Here is a 23,375-nt window from a genome sequence, read left to right as displayed (position 1 = left end):
TCAACAGCAACCATCTGTTAAGGTAAAACACACTGCTGCTCTCAGCAGTACACGTCTTTACCTAATGCCTCTGACAACAGAAGGGGAATCTAAATTCCAAAAGAAATTTTCAGTGAGATACAGGGAAAGTCCTCTGAACAGGTCAAGAGCCATTGCTCTAACCTCCTGGCTTGATAATAAACAGGTAGCATGTTATGGCACTATTCAAAATATAACTGGAAGAACTTCTTTACTTACTTACAGTTCAAATGGCCATGCTTTCCTTAGAAGGCTAAAAAAAAAATGTCTAGCATTCAGATGTTCTTTATATGTCTCCTTGTGTTGCCCCATAAGGATATATTGGATTCAGAATCTAAGTTAATTCAAAAATCCCTAATATCCTCTGGAAAAAATCTTTTGCTATTTTGTTCATTTCCTCCTTTGGATAATTTTTGCAGTTCTATAGCTCTGTTAATACTTTCTTCCTTGTTTCTGCAATACTGAAAAGTTCCAGGTCTCCTCTAATCAATTGTAAATTTCCTTTTGTGGGAATGCTTTTCTGTTTGTTTCCTATTTAATAAATACAGGCATTACTCGCTCTTTTTTGTATTGCATTTTCTCCTTAAATACTACTTGGAAATATTTTGATCCCTTTATTTAACTGTTAGAATTAAATTTGTGGTATTATTCCTGACTTGCGTTCTGAGTCCCAGTATTTTCAAGTGACAGATATCTCTACCTTATAATAGAACTGATATTCCATTGATTATCTAAATTTAATGACTCACACATTTTCTTCATAAAGTGCATGTATGATAATTCATGAAGTACATGTATGATAATCATAAAGTACATGTATGATAGTTCCAGAGATACCCTGACCTCCAGAATAGCTTAAATTGGAACTCTACTCAATACTCTGTAATGAACTATATATGGAAAGAGGATAAAAAAAAGTTTACATATGTATAACTGATTCACTTTGCTATATACCTGAAATTAACACAACATTATAAATCAACTATACTCCAATAAAAACTAACAAAGATTTGGTTAGTCATGGATGCCTGCCTCTCCACTCAAATACCATGGCACTGGCCTGGACTTTAGACTGGTAGTGAAATAATTTCAGTAGCTCCGAGCTCACACTTAGACATGAACCAGCTTTACCTATGATTTTTTTTTTTTTTTTTTTTACCAGAAAGAAATAGTCTCACACAAAATCAGCTTTATCCCATCCCACCACCAGATTTTCCTTCTCTTGTAACTGGCTGTGACTGAGACTAATCTTTGAGACATGGAAAATAATGATTGGCTTAGACGAATCACCTGTTATTGAATGGATATTGGGGAGACAATAACAGTATCCACTATTACATGATCTCCCGTCTATCTCCACTTGCCAAAATTCCACTAATGCTTCAAAGTGCACATCTTCTATTGAACTTTCATGTCTACTGAAGGCAATAGCAACCCATTCCAGTATTCTTGCCTGGAAAATTCCATTGACAGAGGAGCCTGGAGGGCTATAGTCCATGGGGTTGCAAAGAGATAAGTTATTTTGTAGACAGTATTGGGATATTGATTCATACATAAAAACAATATAAAACAGGATCACTTATAGTAATGTATACTATATAATACACACTGTATATGAAAGGTCAAATTAAAAGATTATTAGAAAACAATACAGAAACTTACATCAATGATCAAGAATGAGAAATAACTCTTTTCCTTTTTTTTATAATTAAGAACACCATGGCTAATACTAAGCAGATTACAGAAAGGGAGAACACACTTACAGTGTATGAAGTCAATAGGGACTCATTACTATATATAATATGCAAGCAATTTATACAGATCAACAAAAATCTGACAGTAACCTTAAAAGATAAATTGATATAATATATAAATAAGTAGTATTAAAATGGAATCCCAAAAGCTAAACAAGAGGTGATCAGATTCCTAATGAGAGAAATTCAAACTGAAAGAAAAATCTGCTTTCATGTTACACCCATTGGATTAATAAAACTTGGAAAATACATACTACTAAATGTTGATGATGATGTGCAATATAGATGCCTACAATTCTACCAACGGCAACTTCTCCAGAGAACCAAGAGAAGCCCTTAAGTTAATTAATGTACTGCTGCTGCTGCTAAGTCACGTCAGTCGTGTCCAACTCTGTGCGACCCCATAGATGGCAGCCCACCAGGCTCCCCCGTCCCTGGGATTCTCCAGGCAAGAACACTGGAGTGGGTTGCCATTTCCTTCTCCAATGCATGAAAGTGAAAAGTGAAAGTGAAGTCGCTCAGCCGTGTCTGACTCTTTGCGACCCCATGGACTGCAGCCTACCAGGCTCCTCCATCCATGGGATTTTCCAAGCAAGAGTACTGGAGTGGGGTGCCATTGCCTTCCCCGAAATTAATGTACTACAAACCAACAATTCCATATTCAAGTACACAGCACATAGAAATTTTCACAGTTCCATAAATGAAAATACACAAGGCTCTTATTGGTACAGGAGTATCCACAACAACAGAAAAGTGGAGTCAAATAGAGTCAGTCATTATTGGGAGTATGCACAGTCATATCATGGAGAATTATGAAGCAGTTAAGTGTAACAGAGATATGCAATATATCAAAAAATTATATGTTACTGTTATAGCTGAACCAATTCAACACTGATGAATATTTTTAGATAATTCCCTGAACTATGTTGTCAGCTCACATTCTACCGTCAGTGTGTTAGTCACTCAGCTGTATCTGACTCTTTGCCACCCAATGGGACTGCAGTGGGCCAGACTCCTCCATCCATGGGATTTTCCAGGCAAGAACACTGAAGTGGGTTGCCATTTCCTTCTCAGGGGATCTTCCCAACCCAGGGATTGAACCCTGGGATGTACTTGCAAGATATTTGTTAAATATGGTTGTCTTAGTTTGTTCAGGCTGCCATAGCAAAATAACATTGACTCTGTGGCTTAGATAACATAAATGTATTTTCTCCCAGTTCATTAAGCCAGAAGTTCAGGACCAAGGTGCCAGCATGGTTGGTGTCTCATGAAAGTTTTCTTTGTGGGTTATAGATGGCTGTCTTTTCACTACACCTTCATGTTATGGTGAAAGAGAGAAAGACAAGTCTTTTGATGTCTTCACTTAAAAGAATACTAATCTCACCATGAGGACCCCACTTTATGACCTCATCTCAATCTAATTACCCCTCAAAGATCCCTTCCTCCAAATACCATCACAGTAAGGGTAAGGCCTTCAAGATAGGAATTTAGGGGTGGCACAGTTATGTGTCTAGCAATGGTTATTACAGAATTTGTGGCACATGGCTTGATAGAATTTTCCAGCTCTTTCCTTATGCCTCATAGGGTCAATTTCTTTGAAAAATACTGTAAGTGCTTTTTCATTTCAGCTTTCAATTTTATTTGCCATAATTCTAAAGTACTCCAGGGTTCTAAAGAACACAATTTGATACCCACTACATAAATTATCAATAATTTTTAATTCATGTTTTCATTTTCATAGGAATTAATATACCAGGGTATACAAACTATTGATAAACTATAGTCAATTTATCAATAGATCAAGAAAGAAAGTGAAAGTGAAAGTCACTCAGTTGTGTCCAGCTCTTTGCAATCCCATGGACTATACAGTCATGGAATTCTCCAGGCCAGAATACTGGAGTGAGTAGCCTTTCCATTCTCCAGGGGATTTTCCCAACTCAGGGATCAAACCCAGGTCTCTCACACTGCAGGTGGATTCTTTACCAGCTGAGCCACAAAGGAAGCCCATTTTCATTTTAATAGGAATTATTACATCAGGGTATACAAACTATTGATAAACTACAGTCAGTTTACCAATAGATCAAATGCTGCATAAATACCAATATGGTCCCTGTTTTGTCATTGCTTAGTTACTCAGTCATGTCTTACTCTTTGTGACTCCATGCACTGTAGCCCGCCAGACTCCTCTGTCCATGAGCTTTCCCAGGCAAGAATACTGGAATGGATTGCTATTTCCTTCTTCAGGGGATCTTCCCATCCCAGGGATTGAAGCCATGTCTCCTGCATTGGCAGGCACATTCTTTACAGCTGAGTCACCAGGCAAACTCAATATGGACCCTACTGTGTATATAATTATGCATAAGATGCTAAGTAGTGTTTATATTTTAAATCATTCTAGTTTTAAACTGACCTCAGTTCTCCATTATTAAAAATACTTGGACTTCCAGAGAATAGGCTAATAAATTATCAAATGTACACACAAAAGAAACAAATACAGAAGACAAAAAGGGGGAAAAACTTCTTAAATATGCTTTTATCTTACTGTTCTACAGTTCATTTTTTAATTACACGCAATAAAAGTTTGAGTACATCAAGCATGGAAATCCCTTTTATATTTTATTCAAAGACAGCACAAAGACATACAGGTGTGTTTATACTGAAAATTTTTTATTTGACAAATAAGACCAATAATGTGGTGGTCAGATGAGTTAAAAACAGGAACTGGTATATAGTGATGTTGCTAAGGTTCACAGGATTTCTACCAAAATCAGTAATAAAATAGGAAAATATCTCCCCAGGATATTATAATCCAACATACAGAGTCAGAAATGGCAGAATACGAACATTCTATATGTCAGAGTGGCCTTCAGATAACCTTTACATATCTAACTTTTAAATATATTTTTCTGCTCTTTTCAAGTTAAGCATTACTATTTAATATTGCACAGTAGACAAAAGGTATCTTTTTCATTCATGAGAGTTCTATAACTGTTTGAAAATAAGACTTAAATGAAAAACATTTGCAAAGTAGAAGTGTTAAATAAGTTCCTGTATTTTTACATTTAAACATTAAGTATACAACAATTATCAAAGCAATTAAAAGCAAATATTATCCAACTAGAACTACAATTTATATGTAAATATTGCATTATTACATTTCTGAGGTAATTTCTACAGTCCCAAATTCACTATGGGCATTTTTACCTTTGTTATTTTGCACATTTTTATTTCTTTCTGGAACATTTCTCTGCTCTTGTCTGCCTGATAACTACTTGAATTTTATTGAGTGAAGTTTCCTTTTGATTAATTGTGGATATGTCTAAGGTACTCTTTAAGAGACAGTGAAAGTGTTAGTCTCTTAGTCTTGTCCAACCCTTTGCAATCCCATGGACTGCAGTCTGCTAGGCTCCTCTGTTCATGGAATTCTCCAGGCAAGAATACAGGAGTGGGTTGCCATTCCCTTCTCCAGGGGGATCTTCCCTACCCAGGGATTGAACCCAGGTCTCCTGCATTGCAGGTGGATTCTTTACTGTCTGAGCCACTAAATGTACTGTTTACAGAGCTAAAAACATGGGCACCCTTGCCTCAATTGAAGATAACTCTGTGAAGCCGTTTATGCTAAATTTTACATGAGAATACAATTTTAGTTCCTCTTCCTTTCAGTATTCTGCTGTAATTCTTCAAACAGACTAAAAGCACCTGATTTTTTCCCTCAGGTTCTTTCACTAGGGAGCCTGACCCATTATAGGTTTAATTTATTGTAAACAAGAATTAAATGACTTTTTTTTCCCCCCAGCTCTTTAATGCCTACCCTTGATTCTGGATGCCAGGTCCTTATTATTTATGAGAATTCTGAGTTACAAATTAAGCTCCTTTTTTTGTTTTCTTTTCCCTTCAGCTAGATAAAGATATTGTCAATGCAAATAATAATAATTATAATTGATAATGCCTTAAAAATTCCTTCCCATTACTACACTGGTGTTTCAGAAGGCCAAAAAAAAAAAAAAAAGATGTGTAGATGTATCAATGCTATTCTCCCAATTTGTCCTACACATCGCTTCCCCCGCTACCCCATGTCCACATGTCCCTTCTCTATTTCTTCCCTGCAACTAGGTTCACCATTTTTCTAGATTTCATATATAGAGATATAAGTGTTTTCCAAAAATATTTGCAGGGCAGGGATAGAGAATAGACATGTGGAATATCCTATATATGTGACATTTGCTTTCTTATTTCTGACTCACTTTATTCTGTATGACAGACTCTAGGGCCATCCTTAAACAGCCAGTGGGAAGCTGCTGTATAATATATGGAGCTCAGCTCAGTGCTCTTTGATGTCCTAGACAGGTGAGATGCGGTGGTGGAGGGTGGCGGGGAGCTAAAGGAAGGCTCAGGAGGGAGGGGATATATGTAAACTTACATCTGATTCACTGTTGTACAGCAGAAACTAATACAACCTTTTAAAGCAATTATGCGCCTTTAAAAAAAAGTGGAGGTATGTGTTCAGAATTACTCTATTATTGAATTATGTTTTTCTAAACATAAAAAAAAAATAAATACTTGATTTTGCTATGGATCCACAGTGTAAATGCATATATTTGAGTTTAACTGGGGAAAGTAAATTTCCCCATGAAATTCACAGTTCTTTCTTCAGTCTAAGCCTTCTACTCATTGCTATAGGGTTGGAAATAACCAAGGATTCAAACTGACCATGGACCTTGTAGGACTGTAGTACACTACTGAAAAATATCCATATATGAGTGAACCCACACAGTTCAAACTTGCATGTTTCAAGGGTCAATTCAATTCATGATTATTATTTGATTTGACAATACATTTTAACTACCATCTTCTTTTCTCTTTCCCATCAGTAACCCTATTTGTCATTTTCTGGCCCCAGGCTAATTTGGGGGTTACTCCTTTGTTGTTTTATAATCCAGTGCAAATTTTAATCATTTATTTCCCTGAACTGCATAATTATTTTTCATGTTAGTATATATCTGTGATATGCTTCTGCAAAGAAACACATGTAATTCCTCAAAACCATTGACCCTGTTGGCAAGTGTGATCTGTTTCTGTCTTACTAATACCATTCTCATAGAAGCTGAATTTTTTATTTCCCTCACATGTTCTGGTGCAAACTTAATGACTAGCACTTTCCTTGGACCATTTTAAATGTCAATTTTTATTTTGTCAAGACAAACTGTTGGAAGACTTCACTAAGAATTTTGCATAATACAAACCAATGTCACAAATTATCTAACAAAATCTAAAAAAAAAAAACTGTTGAGACAGACTTTTTAACTTCCACATTAGGATAATAGTCCACATATTTGTGTATTCCTTTATAATTCACAATTTTTTCATACAACATAATGCTTTATCCTATCAACAGACTTGTAAAGATACTATGTTAAGTTTTAGTTCCAATTTATTGAAAGGATACTGAGCCTCAGAGGTACTTATGATTCATCTAAGGTATTACATATTATATAAATATGGGAGCCTGGATTCTAGAATCATATACATTCTCCTAAATCTCAGAGTTTTCATTTAATTAATATTTTATATAGTTACAAAGTTTTATCTAATAAGCAGTCTCCTAAGTGCAGAAATACTATATGGAATGTGAGAGAATATGCTTGGAGCTCAAGTTATCAGCATACCACACTTAAACACACGTGATTATCAATGTCCAACTATTACAGTTTTACGGAACATACAATAAAAGGATCATAGCATATAGATTTATGAATCTTCTTAATATCAAATACTAACAAATAGCCACAAAAAGCTCATCACTGGGTTATGATTCAGATTCCACAAATACATATTGAATGCTTATTCAAATATTCAGTCATATTCTATCCTTAAGCCAAAACTATGAAGTAGATGATGCTACCTCAGTTTTACAGATGAAGAAACTAAACCTGAGAAAAATAAAAAGCCCCATATTGTCTGTACTGCAAATATGAAAATCAAATGCTCATATTACGATTATTCCTCTGTATGCCAAACAATGTCAAATAGGTCCATGCTACTTCCTGAGTTCTGTGAGGCTGTGGACTAAAGTGTTTTAATTCAACAAGTGGTTCTTTCCTACTTTTCCCCTATGGGAGTGCTATTGAATCTGGAGCTCCACTGTACTAAATTGAAACAATATAAACTTTTTCATGATACGTTCAAAGAACACTTAGTATAATTTGTTTTAGAAGGAATTCACCTTTATTTCTTTCTATGAAGTTAAAACTAGCAGAACTGAAACTTGCTGTATCATCAATGCGCAATATTTTGGATTTGAGAAAACACAGATTCTTTTCTTTAACATAAAAATCAGTCATATTCTTCCTTCCTGTTAAAGAGTTGTCTTTAGATAGTGCTAAACTGAAGAAGGCCAGTTTTCTAATCAGATTTTTTCAAACTAGTGTCTTAAACTGCAGAGAAGCAGTTTTGGTAAACATAGGACCTTAACGCTACATTCCTTGTTGGTTCAACACAGGAAAGAATCACAGATTGAAACAATAGAAAGCAGCCAGTTAAGTCAGCAGCTAATGCCCACCCTCTTATAAGTTCCAATAAAAGCTTATGTCAGCAAAGAAAGTCATGACAGCATGAAACTCAAAAATTAAACGGCAGTCTTCTGCTCTTGGGGTATCTGAAGTCCGTAATGATCTAGTTAAACCTCTCAGGATTCCACCTAATTCTAGATTATTTCTCTCGAGTTTGGGAGACTATTTTCCATTTTTTTTTTTTTTTTTTTTGAACTAAGTATCATATTTAATTCATTTTCTTTCCACTCTTCACATCAAATAAAGATCATGTCCTTCAGGTTCCTGGGAAATATTCTTCATATACATGCCTCATTTATAACTCTATTACCACCACTTTCATTTATCTCTTGTTATTCACAGATAACTGCAAATTGGAAACAGATCTTCCCAGTCTTGGAATTCCCCACTTCAATAAATGTCAAATAAAACATTCTTTTCTGCCATAACCATGATCATGGTCACAATATAAGACTTTAAAATTTCCTAACTCTGGATTTTTCCATTACTATACATGAATCAGAGAAGGCAATGGCACCCACTCTAGTACTCTTGCCTGGAAAATCCCATGGATGGACTGACATTGATTTATACTACAGCGTATCTTCCAATTTTTATTCCATTTCATATTATCTTCTGGCATTTCTCAAAATACTCTAAAAACATATAAGGATCAATTGCTAAGATAAAACATGACAGGGTGAACTCTAGTCCAGACACGACTGAGTTCTCATGTTTTGAACAAAAGTAACCATCTTCACACCTACTTCGGATAAAGGGCTTTGCCTTGATTAACAAAATGTTATATAACTGCCATATTATTTTTGCAAAAAACTATGGCAAGTGCAGTGAAATATAATCTTTCTTGTTATTTCCTTTCTTAAAATTTTCATTTGTGATTCAGTGACTGTAATCTCCCCATGAAGATATAGTATCTTGATCACTGGAGAAGCTAGTACCTTCCCATCCAACGTCTCACACTGACAGCTGTGAGACTGGAAGAGGAGAAAACAATACACATAGATTGTTGGGCACTAACTTGTATCACACAGTGCTCTTGAGACTTTAATTATGCCACCAAAGTAACCCTCACAGCTTCCATAAGTGTATTATATTAATATCAACCCCCGTTCATAGAGGAGGAAAGAAAGTCTGGGTGACTAAGCACATGAGCCAGTTTCTCCAGTAGCAAGAAGCACAAGTCATTTCTCCAGACTTTCATTTGTTCATCTGAGTCAGTTTAACTAGATTCCTGCTAATAATTGCTTTATTTTAATCTCTCTCCTGTGCTGGGAGAAAAGATGCTCGTTGGTACTTACATATTAATTATTTTGACATGTGCCATTGAGTCTCAAGTCCCCCATAAACCTAATGTACTCTTAAGTTGGAAATATGAATCTGGAATTTTAAGTAGAATCTTTTTTCTTTCTTTTTCTTCAAAACATGTGTTTCAGAAAAGGTAATAATTCCCCTTTATTCTTTGGTGTGTTGCTTTCTATTTACCTATGTTTGATAGTTTTGCTGATTTTTTCTCTTTCTTTTTTACAGAGATTTCCTTCATGCTGGTTTTCTGTATATTCTACCTATCTGGGGCAAAGCATTGCTGTGCTTTTCTTGTATGTTCTATAATTTTCTGAAATAAAAGGAAACATGGGAAGTCACTTACAAAAAGTAAATAATTCCCTAAATTAAGTTCTGATATTCAGTGGTGATGACTGACTTTTTTATTCAGATTCTAATCATGGAATGAGGAAGAGACATTTAGCAACATTACTTAAGTGAAAGCCTTCTCTTCATGTCTAGTTCAGTTCAGAGGGTTTTATGTCCTAATATTCTTGATTCCCCAGAACTAGTTGTCATTTCTCATGTTTGGAGACACTTCTAAAAATAAACTACCTCAAAAAGGACCCAAAACCATAAGAACCAAGAACTTCTGTTTTCCTTTCTTCCTTATAATAAAAAGTTCCATCCCAGAAAAAGCAAGATCTTTACACATGTTAAAAATTTACAAAACAATGAAGAAAACTCTTTGAAAGCAATTTTTAAAGAAGGAAGTTTTGCCTCAAGGTAATTTTCTTTTCATGACTACAATGTGAAATAATGGGCAACTTCTGTGCTAAGAGAAGAAAAAATGCACACACGTTTGATTTATGGCTGTCATTCTTTTACCAGTCACTGTTCAAGAGTATTTAATCATAGTTTGCCATGCATTAAAATGATACTTCATCTTACGGTTTTTACTAATTTCAGAATGATTATTTCCATCCATAAATATTGAAAGAGAAGTTAAAAAACTTGCAAAACTTCAACACACTTTGGATACAATTCCTCAAGGTTCTCAGATCATCCCTCTAAAATTATGGAAAGAAGAAACTGTTCTATAAATGTATTTACAAATGTCTGCTTGCTAAACAAGCATGACATAATAACAACAGCATCAAAATATGAGTCTTTCATTTTCTATTTTTCTATAGTATTTAAAGTGTAAATTATAAAACATTGTAAAGACTTTAAATTGAAACTCTACATATCTCCATGGGAGGCTTTCAAAGACCTGTGCTAATACAAGGATGACAACCCTTTTTATCGTTTACTGGCTTCAATTCTCTTAGAGAAGCAGATGTATTCTGAAGAGAACTGTTGAAAATGTCACAACTTCTACTAGAAAAACAAAATGCTATCATATACAGGAATTCCATTATCTTCTCTTCATTCTAGCAGCTGGCACTAACAGATGGTTGCTTTTTCTTCTTTCTTTTTTTTTTTTTTAATTGAAAAGAACAATAAAAAGGCTGTAGCTCAATCAAAAACCTGTGCTTTCTTTCATTTGTTTAACTGCATGCAGAGGTAAGGAATTAAAATCTTAAATTTACTACAAAAAATCAAATACCAGATGGTTTCATAATTGGATAATTTTTTTTTCTCCCACAGCACACCAGACTTTCAAAAAGATGATGATATGGGCTAAAAATATGTGTGCATGAAATATTCAATCTTTGCACTTGAAAGTGAAAAAAAAAAAAAGAGAGAGAGAGAGAGAGAAATATTTATTATTTAAATTCTGGAAAGTTTGACCAAACTAAGTTTCATAGTAAATTACATTAGTATGAGCCACCATGCATTGATTTACACTCAGCCTGTTTTTTTTTAGTATTTCATACAACACAATAAATCACATTTTTTGAAATGAAAAAATATTTTGAAATAAATCTTACAGAGTTTTATGTTCCATTTGAGGCAAAGTTAGCATAAAATTATAGATTTTAGTCAAGGTAATTTCACAAACGATACAAGATAATGAAAATATACACCAAATAAAAATAACATATCAAGTGAAATAATCATCATCCAAGACTCAGTAAGAACACAATTACAGATATGTTATTTTGAAGTTATTGAATTTTCCTTTTGGGATATGCTCAATAATTGCCTTCAAAGAAATCCATATTCTGGAGCTTGTTAATGTTACCTTATATGGCAAAAGGGAGTTTGCAGATGTTATCTTGGATCATCTGGGTGGGGTCTAAATATAATCACAAAACTTAAAGAAGACATATATGAGTTTTAAGTATTAAAATAAAATTTCATTTTAATAGCCATAATAAGTAAAGCTAAAGCTAAGTCACTTCAGTCGTGTCCAACTCTGTCAGACCCCATAGACGGCAGCACACCAGGCTCCCCCGTCCCTGGGATTCTCCAGGCAAGAACATTGGAGTGGGTTGCCATTTCCTTCTCCAATGCATGAAAATGAAAAGTGAAAGTGAAGTCACTCAGTCATGTCTGACTCTTAGCGACCCCATGGACTGCAGCCTACCAGGCTCCCCCGTCCATGGGATTTTCCAGGCAAGAGTACTGGAGTGGGGTGCCATTGCCTTCTCCTATAATAAGTAAAGTTGAATAAAAATGTATCCATGAATACTTTTTCAAACTTTTTGGGACTATTGATTCACCGTTATCAGAAAATGATGGTATAAACATGAAGTAGTAATATTAATTAGCCCATTTCTTAAGAATCTTTCCATAATGAATACCTTGTGCTGTGCTTGGTTGCTCAGTCATATCCAACTCTTTGCAATCCCATAGACTGAGCCTGCCAGGCTCCTCTGTTAATGGGGATTCTCCAGGCAAGAATACTGGAGTGGGTTGCCATGCCCTCCTCCAGGGGATCTTTCTGACTCAGGGATCAAACCCAGGTTTCCCACATTGCAGGAGGATTCTTTACCTTCTGAGTCACTAGGGAAGCCCAAGAATACAGGAATGGGTAGCCTATCCCTTCTCCAGGGGTCCTTCCCGACCCAGGAACCAAATCAGGGTCTCCAGCATTGCAGGCAGATTCTTTACTAGCTGAGCTACTAGGGAAGCCCAATGAATACCTTAGGATTAATGAAAATATTTCATACATGATTTGGGTTTTATGATAAAGCTTTATGCTATAATATAAAACTTCAAATAATTGATATTTCATAAAACTTTATTTAACACTTTTGCAAAATGCACTCAATAACCATTTTGCATGTATAAAGTCCTGCAAGTTTCTTAACTGAATGAATTAATACTACTACACAAGTTCATTTTTCCTAATTATTTTAGTAACATAAGTTATGGATACATTAAAAATAATTTAAGAACAACTACTATTGATTGATTATATTACTGCATAGACCTACCTGAGACTTGTTAAGATTGCCCTATTATGTTGCTACTAGACAGCACGCAGTGCACTTACTGTAACACCTAGTTCATTCAAGGCAGCCATTCATACATTTGGAAAAATGTCTGCCTCATTATAACTTTGAAAGTTTATATATTGATCTAATTTCAATCACTTCTCCTATCATCTTCTGCAACCTGCTATGATCCACGTAAGCCCTTCTTGAACCCCTGTTACAATTTCCTAAGAACTAGTTTGACCACCACTTTTACATTAACACCCAACTTTACTGTCCAATTCATAGAGAGCATGCTTTCATGATGATGGCCAGACTAGATCAGTTTGGTAAAATGTTAGACTAGCAGTAAGCAGATAAATGACTTCCTAAGAGATACTGAGGGCTTCCCAGGTAGCTCAGGGGTAAATTATACATATATAATTAAATAGTATGTACAATATATAGGTCAATCATATATTGGAACACAAGTGCAACAGAAAGACTAGATGGGATAAAAACAATAAAAGTCTTGGAGGGGGCACTCTTTGAATTTTCTTGATAAACAACTTCATCAATGTGGTAACATACAGGGAAGTAAGTTACATTTTGAAAGGACTGCTCTAGCTGATGGGTTGAGGATACACTACATTTTCTTGGATGGAGTAGGGTGACAGAAAGAGTTTGGAATCTGAGTCTGGTTGGGAAAGGAGTTCGAAAACCATGCTGGAAATATTTGCAACCGGACTAAGCTTATCGCAGTGAAGGCGATAAGAAGTATCCAGATTCAGGCTTTATTCAGAGGGGGTAGAACCCAGGGAATTTTCTTGCAGAAAAATAAGTATTCATAGAGATCCAAAGGATTGTTTTAATTCCACAAGGTTAAGAGTTTGAAGAAAAGAGTAAGAAAGGAAAGGAAAAGGGCTAATTTAGTAGTAGTATAACCATAAGATATTGGTATCTTGGACATCAAATAAAGAAAGTGCATTGACTTAGAGGCACTAACAGTCATTTGAAGTGTTAAATGCAAAGTTAGAAATGACTGGTGGTACTAACAAAAGGAGTCATATAAATGAAGTCCATTTATCTATTCCACAAGAGTTTTATTCTCACAGCTGCAATCACCTTTTTATTCTCTCCTTGTATCAAATAATAAACACTAAAAATTATATTATAGACTAATTTCCTCAGCAAACTTATTTTTTAGTATTTACTACTTGATACAAAATGATCGGGCCATTGACCAATTATTCATTTCCTGATAAGGCCATAATAAGCGTTGATTCATCAGGAATTCTGAAGACTGTGTCTCAGGCACCCTTTCAGTCTACATTCACTCTTTGGTTCAGTTCAGTTAAGTTGCTCAGTCGTGTCTGATGTTTTGCAGCCCCATGGACTGCAGCACACCAGGCCTCCCTGTCCATCACCAAATCCTGGAGTTTATTCAAACTTTGGTTACATCCTCTAATTGCCTGGCTTTAAATTACCTCATATAAAATGGAAACTACTCAATTTATATTTTTAGCTCAATCTTCTAACCTAAATGTCATAAATACACACACACACACACACACACACACACAAATACCCATGTCACACTTTACATGAGCGTTAAAAAGACAGCTCATTTTTTCTGATACCTGGATCTACCATAATTGAAATGAATCCAACTGTACTCTAATAAAATTAAGTTGGAGTACCCCCTGGAGCCCATCAGTGTTTTTGTTCACTTTTCTTTTTCCAAAATTATTTTTAGTTGGAATATAGTAAGCAAGATTTTCTGTTTATTGCCTCATGAATACAGTTTACCATAAGCTGGAGAAGTTCAAGACAAAGAAAAATTTAGTTGCTTAGGCTTGACAATAAATCTTATGCTCTAAAGTAAAGAAGAATCATTTGCTTAGATCTGCAGCAGAATTTTCAGCTCAATTTAGATTTTAGAATGAGACTACTGCAGTTGAGTGAGACAGAAAATAAACTCTTGAATAAATTATCATGACTGAAGAACAATTCTGCAAAAAGGCTGAAATAGGGAGAAATATAGAAATAGAGAGGGAATGACACTAGCTTATCTACCTATCTAGCCAGCTATCTTTTTTATATTGAAACTTCTGCTTCTTCAGTTGGGAGCACTGCAGAAACTAGACATTTCAAAGACTAGATTCATCCTAATCTATAAGAAGCAAAAAGAAATATGACAAAAAAAAAAGTTAAAGTGTATATATCCAATGACAAACAGTAGACTATTAGTTTTCTTCAACAGTAAGCAAGCCTGTGTGCTGAAAGTATAATGAAGCTTAACTAAGATGAAAGTGAGCATTTTTTCACTGAGAAGTAAAATTGTCTAAGAAGAAAGTAGAATTCATAGTGTTTTTTCTTTGCTTTTTCCTTAAAATTCTAAGGTTAATTTCCAATGTGTCTATAGAACTTCAACAATGAATGATTCTTTTCATCAACATAGGTGACCACTGCAGAATGTTGGCCAACCATTACATCTCTTTTAATGGCAAGAGTCATTATGTGGTTCATGTCAGTAATCAGGGTACCAGATACTGCCAGGGCAATTCATTTAACTTGCAGTTTATTTCACTGAGCTACTTTTGTCTTTCATCTTTACTGATCCCCTTGTGCCATCCAAGGAATTGTGCATCTGTTATTAGCAAATCTGATTTTGCCTTATGTCAGACTGGAGAAATGAACAACTGACAACATAACCTTTTGTTTCAGAGAGGTCCAAGGTACTATGTTTCAATAGCAGTGATATAGGACATGTATTAGCCATACTCAGCTTAACAGGAAGTGGATATTGTACTTTCAGTTCAGTTCAGTTCAGTTGCTTAGTCGTGTCCAACTCTTTGCGACCCCATGAATCACAGAATACCAGGCCTCCTTGTCCATCACCAACTCCCGGAGTTCACTCAGACTCACGTCCATCAAGTCAGTGATGCCATCCAGCCATCTCATCCTCTGTCATCCCCTTCTCCTCCTGCCCCCAATCCCTGTCAGCATCAGAGTCTTTTCCAGTGAGTCAACTCTTCACATGAGGTGGCCAAAGTACTGGAGTTTCAGCTTTAGCATCATTCCTTGCAAAGAAATCCCAGGGCTGATCTCCTTCAGAATGGACTGGTTGGATCTCCTTGCAGTCCAAGGGACTCTCAAGAGTCTTCTCCAACACCACAGTTCAAAAGCATTAATACTTCGGCGCTCAGCTTTGTTCACAGTCCAACTCTCACATCCATACCTGACCACTGGAAAGACCATAGCCTTGGCTAGATGAACCTTTGTTGGCAAAGTAATGTTTCTGCTTTTCAATATGCTATCTAGGTTAGTCATAACTTTTCTTTCAAGGAGTAAGCGTCTTTTAATTTCATGGCTGCAGTTACCATCTGCAGTGATTTTGGAGCCCCCAAAAATAAAGTCTGATACTGTTTCCACTGTATTGTACTTTAAAGCAGCTTAAAAGTTAAAAAAAAAAAAAAAAAGGTGAATGCCTTGTTTTTCAGTTAACATTGAAAATATCAGTTTACTGGCTATTATTTATTTTTAATATAAGAAACAAACAAAAAGAATGTGATTTCTAAAACATTAGAAATAAATATTTGCTAGTATGAAATGGACAGGCATTACACAACAGGTTTCAATGAAAATAAAAACTGAAATTCAAAAAAGGATTTTCCCCCTTTTTAATTGCAGCAATTTATTAGAGCCCTTATTCACTTTTTTTTCTGCACATATTTGTGAACTATTCTTGAGTACCCCAAAGATTTTTGTGAAAGATACAAAATGTTGTCATATGAATTTTTTGATCATATTTATACTGAGAACACAAAAAGGGTAGCAATATATAATGTAACCTTTGAAGGAAAACAGGGTTGAAATGCATTAACCATGTTAGCATATTTAGCGAATATTGTACACACACATACACAAACTCTGTTAAGCATTTAAATGCCAAATACTTTTTGAAAAAAATGGAGAAAAACAGATTTAAGTGAGCTTTTTCTGTAAATATGAGAAATTTGTGTTAAAGTGGAGTATTTTTGTATAGAAATCTGTGAGAACTGGGCAGCCAAGGAGGTTGGAGAGGACAAAACCATCATCTGTTTGTCATGAAGACATCAGTGTTCATTAGTAAAAAGAATTCCTCCCTAGATCCACAGATGTCCACCTTGTGTACCTAGAGTAGACTACATCCAAACAGAAGAGCAGGAACGAAATCACCACCAGCCAATAAGAAAAATGTGCTTTCTCTGATTCCATATTGTTAGGTTGTTAGACTTAGTAGTTCTCTACTATGGTCTCTCAATGATGAGAAGTTTGAAAAATAGGTGCATGTAGAATTTAACTCAGATGACCATTATATCTACTACTGTGGGCAGGAATCCCTTAGAAGAAATGGAATAGCCATCGTGGTCAACAAGAGAGTCCGAAATGCAGTACTTGGATGCAATCTCAAAAATGACAGAATGATCTCTGTTCGTTTCCAAGGCAAACCATTCAATATCACAGTAATCCAAGTCTATGTCCCAACCAGTAATGCTGAAGAAGCTGAAGTTAAACTGTTCAATGAAGACCTACAAGACCTTTTAGAACTAACACCCAAAAAACATGTCCTTTTCATTATAGGGGACTGGAATGCAAAAGTCAGAGAAAGCAATGGCACCCCACTCCAGTACTCTTGCCTGGAAAATCCCATGGATGGAGGAGCCTGGTGGGCTTCAGTCCATGGGATCGCAAAGAGTCGGACACAACTGAGCGACTTCACTTTCACGCATTGGAGAAGGAAATGGCAACCCATTCCAGTGTTCTTGCCTGGAGTATCCCAGGGACGAGGGAGTCTGGAGGGCTGCCGTCCATGGGGTCGCACAGAGTCGGACACGACTGAAGTGACTTAGCTGCTGCTAAGTCGAAATCAGATTGATTATATTCTTTGCAGCCAAAGATGGAGAAGCTCCATACAGTCAGCAAAAACAAGACCAGGAGCTGACTGTGGCTCAGATCATGAATTCCTTATTGCCAAATTCAGACTTAAATTGAAGAAACTAGGGAAAACCACTAGACCATTCCGGTATTACTTAAATCAAATCCCTTATGATTATACAGTGGAAGTGAGAAATAGATTTAAGGGACTAGATCTGATAGACAGAGTGCCTGATGAACTATGGACAGAGGTTCGTGACATTGTACAGGAGACAGGGATCAAGACCATCCCCATGGAAAAGAAATGCAAAAAAGCAAAATGGCTGTCTGGGAAGGCCTTACGAAAAGCTGTGAAAAGAAGAGAAGCAAAAACTAAAGGAGAAAAGGAATGATATAAGCATCTGATGCAGATTTCCAAAGAATAACAAGAGGAGATAGGAAAGACTTCCTCAGCAATCAATGCAAAGAAATAGAGGAAAACAACAGAATGGGAAAGACTAGAGATCTCTTTAAGAAAATTAGAGATACCAAGGGAACATTTCATGCAAAGATGAGCTCGATAAAGGACAGAAATGGTATGGACCTAACAGAAGCAGAAGATATTAAGAAGAGATGGCAAGAATATACAGAAGAACTGTACAAAATAGATCTTCATGACCAAGATAATCACAATGGTGTGATCACTCACCTAGAGCCAGACATCCTGGAATGTGAAGTCAAGTGGGCCTTAGAAAGCATCACTATGAACAAAGCTAGTGGAGGTGAAGGAATTCCATCTGAGCTATATCAAATTCTGGAAGATGATGCTGTGAAAGTGCTGCTCTCAATATGCCAGCAAATTTGGGAAACTCAACAGTGGCCACAGGACTGGAAAAGGTCAGTTTTCATTCTAATCCCAAAGAAAGGGAATGTCAAAGAATGCTCACACTACCACACAATTGCACTCATCTCACATGCTAGTAAAGTAATGCTCAAAATTCTCCAAGCCAGGTTTCAGCAATATGTGAACTGTGAACTTCCAGATGTTCAAGCTGGTTTTAGAAAAGACAGAGGAACCAGAGATCAAATTGCCAACATCCGCTGGACCATGGAAAAAGCAAGAGAGTTCCAGAAAAACATCTATTTCTGCTTTATTGACTATGCCAAAGCCTTTGACTGTGTGGATCACAAAAAACTGTGGAAAATTCTGAAAGAGATAGGAATACCAGACCACCTGATCTGCCTCTTGAGAAACTTGTATGCAGGTCAGGAAGCAACAGTTAGAACTGGACATGGAACAACAGACTGGTTCCAAATAGGAAAAGGAGTTCATCAAGGCTGTATATTGTCACCCTGCTTATTTAACTTCTATGCAGAGTGCATCATGAGAAACGCTGGACTGGAAGAAACACAAGCTGGAATCATGATTGCTGGGAGAAATATCAATAACCTTAGATATGCAGATGACACCACCCTTATGACAGAAAGTGAAGAGGAACTCAAAAGCCTCTTGATGAAAGTGAAAGTGGAGAGTGAAAAAGTTGGCTTAAACCTCAACATTCAGAAAACTAAGATCATGGCATCTGATCCCATCACTTCATGGGAAATAGATGGGGAAACAGTGGAAATAGTATCAGACTTCATTTTTGGGGGCTCCAAAATCACTGCAGATGGTGATTGCAGCCATGAAATTAAAAGACGCTTAATCCTTGGAAGGAAAGTTATGACCAACCTAGACAGCATATTCAAAAGCAGAGATATCACTTTTCCAACAAAGGTCCATTTGGTCAATGCTATGGTTTTCCAAGTAGTCATATATGGATGCGAGAGTTGGACTGTGAAGAAAGCTGAGCGCTGAAGAATTGATGCCTTTGAACTGTGGTGTTGGAGAAGACTCTTGACAGTCCCATGGGCTGCAAGAAGATACAACCAGTCTATTCTGAAGGAGATCAGTCCTGGGTGTTCTTCGGAAGGACTGATTCTAAGGCTGAAACTCTAATACTTTGGCCACTACATGTGAAGCGTTGACTCATTGGAAAAGACTCTGCTGCTGGGAGGGATTGGGGGCAGGAGGAGAAGGGGACGACAGAGGATGAGATGGCTGGATGGCATCACCGACTTGGTGGACATGAGTTTGGGTAAACTCCAGGAGCTAGTGATGGACAGGGAGGCCTGGCATGCTGCAATTCATGGGGCTGCAAAGAGTTGGACACGACTGAGCAACTGAAATGAACTGAACTGAACTTAGCTGAGAATGATTAACACCAGCTCTCATAAATTATTCCCTATTTACAAATAGTTATCTGACAGTTAATCAGTATAATCTATATAATCAGTATATCTGGCATAATCAGTCATTTCTACCAATTGCACTAATTTGCAAACAATTTAATCAATTGAAAGACAAGTTAATGATCATTTTATGCTCCATAGTGTTTTAGATTTCTCAAGTGAATCATATTTTTCTCACTGTAACCCAGGTCAAGGAGGCGCACATCTGTATTATTTTTGTTCTTTTCTCTCTTTTTTTTTTTTTAACAAATGAGGGCATACAAACATAGACAGATGTTTATGATCACACATATGACAAGCAGCAGTAGAAGAATCCTAATGCAGACAGCAATGTATTATCTAGTTTCAACCTGTTTCATTTCTAATGATGTGTATTTCTAATGTATTAGCAATACATATTACTAATGTATTAGCAATACATATTACTAATGTACTAGTAACCAGAGTCAGAAGTTTACGGATTAATTTATTGGATTGGGATCTGACTTGACAATGTTCTTTTCTTCCTTATGAGAAATGAGTCACTTGCTAATAGATTAGAGAAGGAGGTCCTGAGTCTTGAGTCCTCCCCACTGATACTGATAGTTCACAGTCTGTTGGAAAATGTTCATTAAAGTTTTTTAAAATAACTTTAAGCAAAATATCTCAGGAATCTGAACTTGCACAGAATTAAAAAAGGTTTCCCTAGTAGTTTACCACAGACAAGCTAGGGAGATGACAGAGGTGAAAGTCATTTGCCCATATTTATGTTCATCAATATAAGAAGAAGTAAAGTAGATTGAATAGTGAATACTTAAAAAGTAAATTCTGTCATCAAAATCTCCTGCCACAACAGTCTCGAAAGTAATTGAACTTTTAAGTTCAATTTTAGGTCTAATAGATATTGTTAAGATAAGGACAAAAATTATATGAGTATAGGGTAATTGTAATTCTTGGAATACACATTACAATAAAAACATCCAATTACAAACCATATTTACATACTGAATAATGCCTTTAGTTAATTATTTGTACCTGATAATATTGTATAAACTTTGAAAATGGTATTTTTAGAAGGGTAAATTTGCTATAAATTCAGTTCAGTGAAGAAAGTCATTACAATCTTTAAGACAATCTGAATTCAATATTCCTAACCATAGCATTTACAAATCAAGTAAGACTTTAGCTTATAGCAATATTAGGATATTTGGAGCCATGGGAAGTAACTGTTTGTTGAGAAATTATTTGTTTAGACCATTATAGTGCTCTTCAATTATCAGACTAGAAAATTCAAAGAAGCAAAATGTGAGCTCATGGTACACATGGTAATTTGTATTATATCCAAATTAGCATAAGATTTTGAAAGCAAAATTTCACACAGCCTGCCACCCAAGGAAACAGAAACAGATCCGCAGATTCAATAGGACTCTTACCTGACTTAGATACACGCTTGCAGCTATAACTACCTATAGTGGCTCAGATGGTAAAGAATCTGCCTGCAATGCAGGAGACCTGGGTTTCATCCCTGGGTTGGGAAGATCGCCTGGAGGAGGGAATGGCCACCCACTCCAGTATTCTTGCCTGGAGAATCCCCATGGACACAGGAGCCTGGTGGGCTACAGTCACAAAGAGTCAGACACAACCGAGCAACTAAGCACAGCACAATGATTATTTTAGAAATTTATGAAGATGATTTGAAGGATTCATTGAGAATGATCATAGAAATATATGATAGAATAAACATAGAATAAACATCATAGAAAAATAGCTATATGTGCTTGCTATATAATTGGCATGCACAAATTTACAAATAAATCTATTAGTCATAGGAGGGTATAAGCTTATCACAGTATATAAGCCTCCACAGTTTCCTATTTTATATAGACACAGTATATAGCCTTCAGCTAGGAGTGAGTTAGAATTTGTCTTGCACATTCCTTTCCTCACTTGTATGATGCAACAGGTTATCTTTCTTCTGAAAATCTTTATAAAACTAATTGCAGACACTTTTTGTAATATGTGTTTACTCAAACTATACATAAAATAAAATGGCAGTGGTATTCCTAGGCCTTTTTTTTTTTTTTTTTTTTTTTTACAATTCCTGCCAATTATTGTTCACAGAAGTTTTGTCTTGTCAGTATTCAAATTTATATGTTTTTCTTTGAAATTGTTGATTTCTGATTTTTTCCTGTATTTTGCTACCAATATATCAGCAAGGTATGAGGACAGAAAGAATGGAGATCTGGGTTCATAATATCAGCTGAAGTCTAAAAGAGAACCTAAAATGGAATTCAAAATAGTAATAGGTCCTCCTTTATTATTAAAAACCAAACAAAAAATTAAAGAAACAAAAGAAACATGGGAATTGTTTTCCAGACAATGTTAATAATGATCCTATTTGGTTATAGTATTTTGTAATAACATTATTTGAGTATATTCCCACTATTGGATAAAATACTAATACCTTTCCAAATTCTTCTATTTAAAAATCAAAGCATGTCATATCTTTTAACAAATGTACTAACAGTGAACCAAGATGCTAATAACAGTGGAAACTGGCTGAGATAGGGGTGGGGAGGTATGCAGGAAGTCTCCATTATTTCCACCTACTTTTCTATAAACCTTGCTGCTGCTGCTGCTGCTGCTAAGTCACTTCAGTCGTGTCCGACTCTGTGCAACCCCACAGACGGCAGCCCACCAGGCTCCTCCGTCCCTGGGATTCTCCAGGCAAGAACACTGGAGTGGGTTGCCATTGCCTTCTCCGTCTATAAACCTTACAGTTCTGTAAATATTGAGTTCATTAAAGGATGAAAAATAATGCAAAGTATCACCTGTACAAATGACCTACACTTTTTTTTTTTAGCACATTTAAGATTTTCAGGAATGAGACAGTTCTATTAATAATATTAATAATTACTTTACAACTAATGGTATTTTGACTGGTTGCTTTAGTTGCTAAGTCATGTCTGAATGTTTGCAACGCCATAGACTTTAGCCCTCCAGGCTGCTCTATCCATGGGATTTCCTAGGCAAGAATACTGGAGTGGGTAGCCATTCAATTATTGCTATTCATTTTCGATTTAATGGGCTATTTTATGACACTTTATAGTTTATTTAAAATTACCCCAATTTTTGATGTTTTTTTTCTCATTTATGAGTTCACAAATGTGGAGAAAGCTCTTTCCTAACTTTCCTTATAAAAGACAGTGGCACTCAGCATATCTAAAAGTGCATAATAT

The sequence above is a fragment of the Bos indicus x Bos taurus genome, chromosome 8 (assembly GCF_003369695.1).
Source record: "Bos indicus x Bos taurus breed Angus x Brahman F1 hybrid chromosome 8, Bos_hybrid_MaternalHap_v2.0, whole genome shotgun sequence".
Taxonomy (NCBI): Eukaryota; Metazoa; Chordata; class Mammalia; order Artiodactyla; family Bovidae; genus Bos; species Bos indicus x Bos taurus.
Note: the sequence above shows the minus strand (reverse complement) of the source record.